This window comes from Octopus bimaculoides, chromosome 5, assembly GCF_001194135.2.
Source record: "Octopus bimaculoides isolate UCB-OBI-ISO-001 chromosome 5, ASM119413v2, whole genome shotgun sequence".
Lineage (NCBI taxonomy): Eukaryota > Metazoa > Mollusca > Cephalopoda > Octopoda > Octopodidae > Octopus > Octopus bimaculoides.
Genome location: NC_068985.1, coordinates 50,399,964 through 50,407,540, shown reverse-complemented (window position 1 = coordinate 50,407,540; position 7,577 = coordinate 50,399,964). Strand labels below are relative to the sequence as shown.

General features: G+C 36.1%; 1 protein-coding gene across 5 annotated transcripts in view; it reads left to right on the top strand.

Annotated features, from left to right (window-relative positions):
• LOC106871937 (metalloreductase STEAP4) overlaps positions 1-7,577 on the top strand; it is a 33,184-nt gene that overhangs the window by 14,047 nt on the left and 11,560 nt on the right. The window contains exon 1 of one of the 5 annotated variants that reach the window (XM_014918701.2): positions 3,342-3,465. The exons of the other annotated variants lie outside the window; for them this stretch is intronic. The gene's annotated coding sequence lies outside the window, so the exon portion shown is untranslated. Of the gene's footprint in view, positions 1-3,341; positions 3,466-7,577 lie in introns of those variants that run through there. 5 annotated transcript variants of the gene reach the window in all.

The following is a 7,577-nucleotide window of genomic DNA, read 5'->3' as shown; positions in this document are numbered from 1 at the left end:
ATTTGTATATATATATACCAATCTTTCTGCTGTTTTTATAGCTATACTGCGTTTGAAATTTACATTCTTGCCTGTAAAATACCAAACGCATCACTTCCAAAGTTTGTTTATAAAATGTTGTCGCATTCGAAAAAGTTATTGTTTAGCTTCAAAATTGGCGGTATCTGTTGTTATAGGACCGTTTAATTTGATGATAGAGCACTCGGCCAATATCTGAGGGGTGCAGGTATTTGTTGGCAACTTTTTGAATACCCACTCTTTCTATTGTTTTCACAGCTATACTGCGTTCAAAATTTACTTTCTTGCCTAGACAAGAAAGTAAATTTATATGAGGTGGTGGTAACTTCTGATTTCAGTCCAATTTGGTAACGTTCAAGTTTCAAAAAACGATGTCTAGAATGAGGTAAAATGAGTAATTACTAATTTCAATAATTTCTCTTAAACTGCATGGAGCGTAAATATATCTCCAGGAGATCGTGAAGAACCTATTGAGAATACGTTATGTGAAGTTTTTTTTTTTTTTTTTTTTTTTTTTTGTCCAGTCGAGTTTCTTTAATTTCATATCTTGTGCCATTTCCCCCCGATCCTCTTTTATTTGAGCGAGATATTCAATTTTCTTTTTTTTTATTTTTTCATTTCTGCTCTTTCTGATGTCTAGGAGTGGATTTTAATGTGTATGAGTCTGTTTTCTGGAGAGCTGAAGTGACAAATTTACCTTATCTTGTGTTTTCTTCGCATACGCACCAACTTCACATTTTAGTCAATGTTCCTCCTGGTTTATGCAGTGAAGTCAAAGATCATCTTCCGAGACCTTCCGACTCTACATCTTATCAGAATATGAAAAAGACTTTGCGACTAGCTTCTACATCCAAATAAAAGCATTTTCACCAACTTCTTCATAAGATCTTTGGTGGTAAAACGCCTTCCCAACTGTTGAGAAGAATGAAAGAATTAGTAGAGTATGAGCCACTTGAAAAGTCGATGTTGAGACGATTTTTTTCTCTCACTTAATATCAAACGTGCAAGCAGTTTTAACACTTATAAGAGAGCAGAACTCTACTGCTAAGCTGACTTGCAGATGGGATAGATATTTCCTCTTCCAATACTTCTAACACATAAACTCATCCTACCTTTGTCTTTTCTATTTCCTCTGAACTGGCAACCTTTCATAAGACAACTGAAGTCAAAATTCAGGCTCTGACAGATAGTCTCATGAAATTGCACTTACCTCACGAGACACCCACGATAGTTTGTTAGTATCACAACTGTTTTGGTGCTAACGCACACAGATGTACTCAACCATGTTCTTTCAAATTAGCGGAAAACCGGTAGCGCCAGAGATTAAGCGCGACCACATCTCTTGGCGTATCTTCAGTAAGCTGCGTCTTTTACGACACAGTCTCCAAATATCGGTTCCTGGAAAATACGGGAGCAGCTTATTTATCGGTAAAGCGCTTCTGCCATCTGGAAGGAGGAACCTTCAGTGTTTATACTGATCATAAACCATTAGCCTACACGTTACAATCTAAGACAGATAAGTACTCCCCAAGAGACATTAGACATCTTGGTTGTGTTGCACAGTTTACTGTGGATATACGTCATATCAAGGGTACGGAAAATTCTGCAGCAGGTGCATTATCCAGTGTTCATATCAATGCTTTGCATTTCTTACAAAATTATTGCTTAATCATTGTTACATGGACTTTATCCGTGCAGTAATTCTGTATTCAATGCACGTTTTTTTTTAAATTTCAAATTGTTTTTAGCTGCCCATTTATAAATTAGGTTTAGTAATTTTGGGGTATGGCGGTATCTTCTGGAGTTTGGATAGCCATCGATATTTTTGTGTTATTGGTGTAGCTCGTCAAGTTGGCTGAGTGCACCTGATAGGGTGATGATGATAAATAGTAATTGTCTTAAAACCGTTCTCTGGGGCATACCACTTACTACAGGTAACTTCGCAGAGAGAAAACCGTTTGCAACAACAGATTGATTCCTACCCTGTAAGAAGTCAAAGAGCCATCTACAAGTTTTCTTGATACCAAGATCCCTTACTTTATGATAGATGATTCCATGATCAATCATGTCAAACGCCTTAGCAAGATCGACGTTTACGCAGCCAGTACCCTTTCCTTTCAAGAGATTATTGAGAATAGTGTCACAAAGCTGTAATAGCAGAGACAGGACACTTCATTCTTGCCCTTCACAAAAACATGTAACACTTGTTATCGTTATCAAAATTCCACTTGGAACTTCTGCTTCTCTGTTAGAAATCAACATTTTCTTTCTGAGGATTCTAATATGAAAAAAGAAAGGGAGCCATGCATAAATACATCATCACTAGTTACAAGCTGCTACTATTGCTATCTTCTCCGCATAGACATACTGAAAAGATTGTTAAAGTTACTTTGCGACTGATACTTGCAGCTGAATGAGCGAGCTTCATTGTTCTTAACACTGCTGTTTGTTGCTATTATTTAATTCCGGGTTAGCTATGATTGAACAGGTAGCACCCTTCCTCGGTTAGCAAACTCTACCTTGGCTTGTTACCGTGCAAGCAGACACCAATATGTCTGTGGCCTCGATTAGCTAAAATTACCCGATATTTGCAAACTTTAAAAGATATTAACTTTTTGTTTATTAATTTAGGACAAAAATAAATTTCATTTCTATAATTAGCATACAATATTACACCAGTACACCAAATTGGATATCAATTGGAACGGCTGTGTGGTAAGAAACCTTCTTCCCAACCGCATGGTTCTGGGTTCAGTCCAACTGCGTGGTACCTTGGGCAAGTGTCTTCTACTATAGCCTCGGGCCAACCAAAGCCTTCTGAGTGGATTTGGTAGACAGAAACTGAAAGAAGCCCATCGTGTGTGTGTGTGTTTGTGTGTTTGTCTCCCACCACCACCACCGCCACTTAAAAACCGATGTTAGTGTGTTTACGCCCCCGTAACCTAGCTGTTCGACAAAAGAGGCCGATAGAATAATAGGCTTGAGAAAGTAAGTTCAGGGATCGATTTGTTCGACTAAAACTTTTCAAGGTGGTGCCTTAGCATGGCCGCAGTCAAGTAAAAGATAAAAAAAGAAATTTGAAAAGTGTGAGCTTAACAGAAAATATCCAAAAATGAGGATATTAAAAGTTAGTCGATCTCTATCATCTGCGGAAGAATATTTGACTAATATTTTTAGTGAAAGCCTAAGTGTCAGAAAAAGAAAGCGTAAAGATGCAGAATTCTGAGCTGTCGAACGAAAAGTGATTGTGTCCTGTATGGTGCACCGATGAACTAGACTTGCCCAACCACTAGAGACATGTAAGACGAAAACAGTGCGTGTGTCACTCGACCAGTGTAAAGTGCCTGATATATACGTAATCAGGAAAATTACGGTTAGAGCCATTTTTGAGGATAAATCTGCTAGATCAGCGCTAATCTGTGGTTAAACAATCAGAAAAAACTCAAGGTAAACCTAGTAAAATAAAATAATGTTAAGAGAGCCTCATTCAGAAATGTTTTCGATTCATGAATTTCAGGCCGAGCCATTTGTTATATATCGCTTTAGAGCCGTCTTGGTAGATGTTTATACAGTAAAGCTTTTAATATTGATGTTACTGTATATTATTATTATTATTATTATTATTATTGTTTCCTATATTATGCGAACACTAACTTAACTAATGTTAACTGCGAACTTCCTTCGTTGTTTACTTTTATTTTTACCCGTTAATGTTCTGTGGGTAATACCCATATTCAAAAATTCATTTGAATATAAACATTACATTTTGTTTAGCCCTTGGCCATGACCATCCTGTCATTTTAGGGTTATGTAGAACTACATTATTTAATGTGACTTTATTTTTTTTATTAAAAAAACAAAAACGGTTGGGTGTAATTGAGGATACTTGTCAGCTATTTCTAGTAGGTCGAACGTACCGCTTCTTTCGTTGGTCCTTGTTAGAAACAACTGCGTTGTTTTTTTTCTTTTTTTGTTTTTTTTTTCAAAATATTAGCCAGTAAAACAATTGTTAAAGAAAAATAGTTTTTACTCTCTTTAATTCTGAATTCCGATAGGTAAAGATAAGTTTCGAAAAGTTAGTAAACGAGAAATTAACGATCTTCATTATTTCCATACATTATCACGACATTTAATAATTTCTTCTAATTATTCAAAGCACTTACAAGTATTTTATAATGCAGACTTTCAAATTTATATCAGTTATAAGGGAATACGATACGAAACAGTTTCAACTCTCTTGGTATTTATTATTAAACTGCTATTACGGCGAGCTGGCAGAAACGTTAGCACTCCGGACGAAATGCTAAGCGGCATTTCGTCTGTCTTTATGTTCTGAGTTCAAATTCCGCCGAGGTCGTCTTTGCCTTTCATCCTTTCGGGGTCGATAAATTAGGTATCTGTTGCGTACTGATATCGATCTAATCGACTGCTCCCTCCCCCAAAATTTCGGGCCTTGTGCCTAGAGTAGAAAAGATTATTAATCATTGCATACAAAAGCAAACAATGTATTTTTCTTCTCTCTGCTCACGTTTTTATTGTTTAACTTGTAATTAATATCAGTTATGAAAATTATCGTGAAAGAAGCTTAATATATTACCAAACAAAGCTATTTCGTTTTTCCGATATCTTTAATGTTCGCTGCTTCATATTCCTTTCTTAGTTTATTTAAACCTGAATTATAAGCAGCTGTAGTGTTTTGGAAAAGTAGGGGTTCCTCTGGTTGCTCGCAGTTAATTTTTTAAAGTACGTTGGGAAGTAAATCTACAGCGAGCAATGTTCGGGAGGGGGAACCTCTACGTAAGCACATTCTTTGCTAGAGATAGCAGCGCCAAGTCTCCCACAAATCACACCCACCTACTTTAAGAAAGGGATGATTTATATTTGTAAGCCTAAAAAATAAAAAGACAGTCATGATTGGAACGTTGTTGATCGTAGGTCTGCTCGATCAGGGCTCGAATAGCAGTTAATTTTAGTTTTACCAATTTCTCTGTGCTTTTCATTTGTTTACTTTTGTTTTTATATGTGAAATAGGAAATTGTTTCATATATAATACAGCTAATCATATTTTCTTGCTTTTAAATTCTCAAGAATTATGTGTAAACCGTAATTACTGGTAAATTGAAAGGTATTAGTTTCAAATCGTAAAACACACACACACACACACGTACTGTGTGCTTTATATATTTTGGGGGATTTGCTGACATGCTTTTGTACATATTTTAATATCCACTGAAATATATGTCTATACATTTATTTTATAAAGTAGAAAATTTCAGTTTCCTTCTCAAAACTTTAAATTTATGCACACAAATTAAATAGCTTGTCTCCAAAACACTACTGCTGCTTATACTTCCGGTTTAATTAAGTCATAAATGTAAATAAGTTAAATTAGAAGTTTGATTCCCAACCATATGGTCCTGGGTTCAGTCCCATTGGGTAGCTAGTGTCTTCTACTATAGCCTCGAACTGGCCAAAGGCTTGTGAGTGGATTTAGTAGACTGAACATGAAAGAAGCCCTCCGTGTACACACACACACACACACGCACACACACAGACATATGTGTGTGTATGTATGTATGTGTGAGTGTACATATATGTGTGTGTATATGTATGCGTGTGAATATGTATATGCATGTGTATATGGGTGTATAGTTTAAAATCTTCTGATGGTTGTCAAAACCAGTGTTTCTCAACCTCATTCTGGCTGTGTCCCCCTTTAATTCAACACAAAATCATTATGGCCCCCATGCTAATTTAAGCTTTTATCCCCACTCTGTCCCTCAACTTAATGCATCTAGAGAAGTAGAAAGAAACATTAAAAGTTGTAGTTTTACATCAAACATCTACCCCACTTGTAAATTTAAAAAGTAGTTGAATAAATATTTCATTTAAATAAATTTATTTACATTTACAAAGAATAAAATATAATAATTTCAGTTTATATTGCCTGATTTCAATGGGATCCCTGTGACTGATGCAGGGTTACCAACTTGTCAATGTTTGGTTTCAAAGCCATCAGTGAAAGATGTAAATCTCCTCTTCTTTCTACATCAAGGCAATTTCAAGTCTTTGACAGCAGACACATTGCCCGACTGAAACCTGACTCAACAACATAAGGTGTGGGAAAAGCGAGTAAAAACAACTTGACGTTTTTCCGGAGTAATGGGTACTTTTTAGAGATCTCTTCATTCATCCACAGCTTCTGGTATCCTCCATACTTGAACCTTGCTAGAGCTGCTGTGTTATTTTGAAGTTCAATGAAGCTTTCTTGTATGTCAGTATTGACTTCAAATAGATTAACAATGAAGGGATCCACAAACCACTATGACATCATTATTTGGAGTAGATCAGAGAAGTGAATTTCCATATCATTATATAACTACTTCAAATGATCAACATTAACTGCTAAGCCATCATCAAGCTGCTCGGTGGATATGCTTGCTAAGGAAGGAAGCTGTGCAAATTCCTGTCTTCCAAGATTCAACCAGAATAACTTTTGCTTCCCGTTGAAGGCTTTAAGTTTCTCTTTGCAAGAAAACAGAGTGGAGTTATTTCCTTGAAGTTCTTTGTTAAGTATATTTAGCTTTTCAAGTATGTCAGACGAGTAAAAAATATCACTCTTTGCATCAACAAATTTCTTTCTGTTTCACTCAAAAAAAAGAGATAACAGTGTCCCCAAGTGCAACAAAGCAATGCAGGCAATTACCCTCGATTAGCCATCTCACTTCAGTATGCAACACAAGTCCTTCAACTTCTACGTTATTTTCACATAATTACTTAAAGAGGCAATCTTGCAGTGCCATCTTTTTTATCAAGTTGACAGCTTTGGTAACATTTATAAGTGCATCCTTCACACATCCTGCTATGTGTATGGCAGCCAGTTGTTGTTGATGAAGAAAACAGTGCATACAAAGCACATTCGGAACAGTTTTTTTTAAGTAAGCACTGGATTCCCAATATCTTCCAATCATAGCAGCAGTCCCATCTGTTGCACAGGCCACAATGTTCTTCAATGAAATGTTGTCCTCTTCAAAATAGGCCTCAAGTTTTTGAAGATGGATTCCCTTTTTGTGTCAGTCATTAATTTCAAAGCAAAAAGCAATTCTTGACATATATCATTAACATTAAGAAACCCAACAGATGCCATTAAAAAAGCAGAATTATCAGGTAGAGTTGATTTATCTATTTGAAGTGAGAATTCATTTACCCTAAGTTTTGAAACTAATTGGCTTTCAACATCAGCTGCCATTTCATCAATCCGTCATGATACCAATGAGTTGTTCAGAGGAAGTAAGCTCTTGTGGACTCTGATCCATGACTGTTGAAAGCACTACAGCCACTGCAAGTATGATCAAAGATTCACCAATGGTGTAAGACTTACCAGCTTTTGCAATTGGAGCAATTTGGTATGATGCAATATGTAGCTGTTCATCCATCATAATTATAAACGCATATACATGTGTTTCTTATATGTGTAATGTGCATTTTACAAATAAATATACATACCTACATGTTAATATTTTATGATTCCCAAATTTTTTGAGCACCCCCCCCCCCTC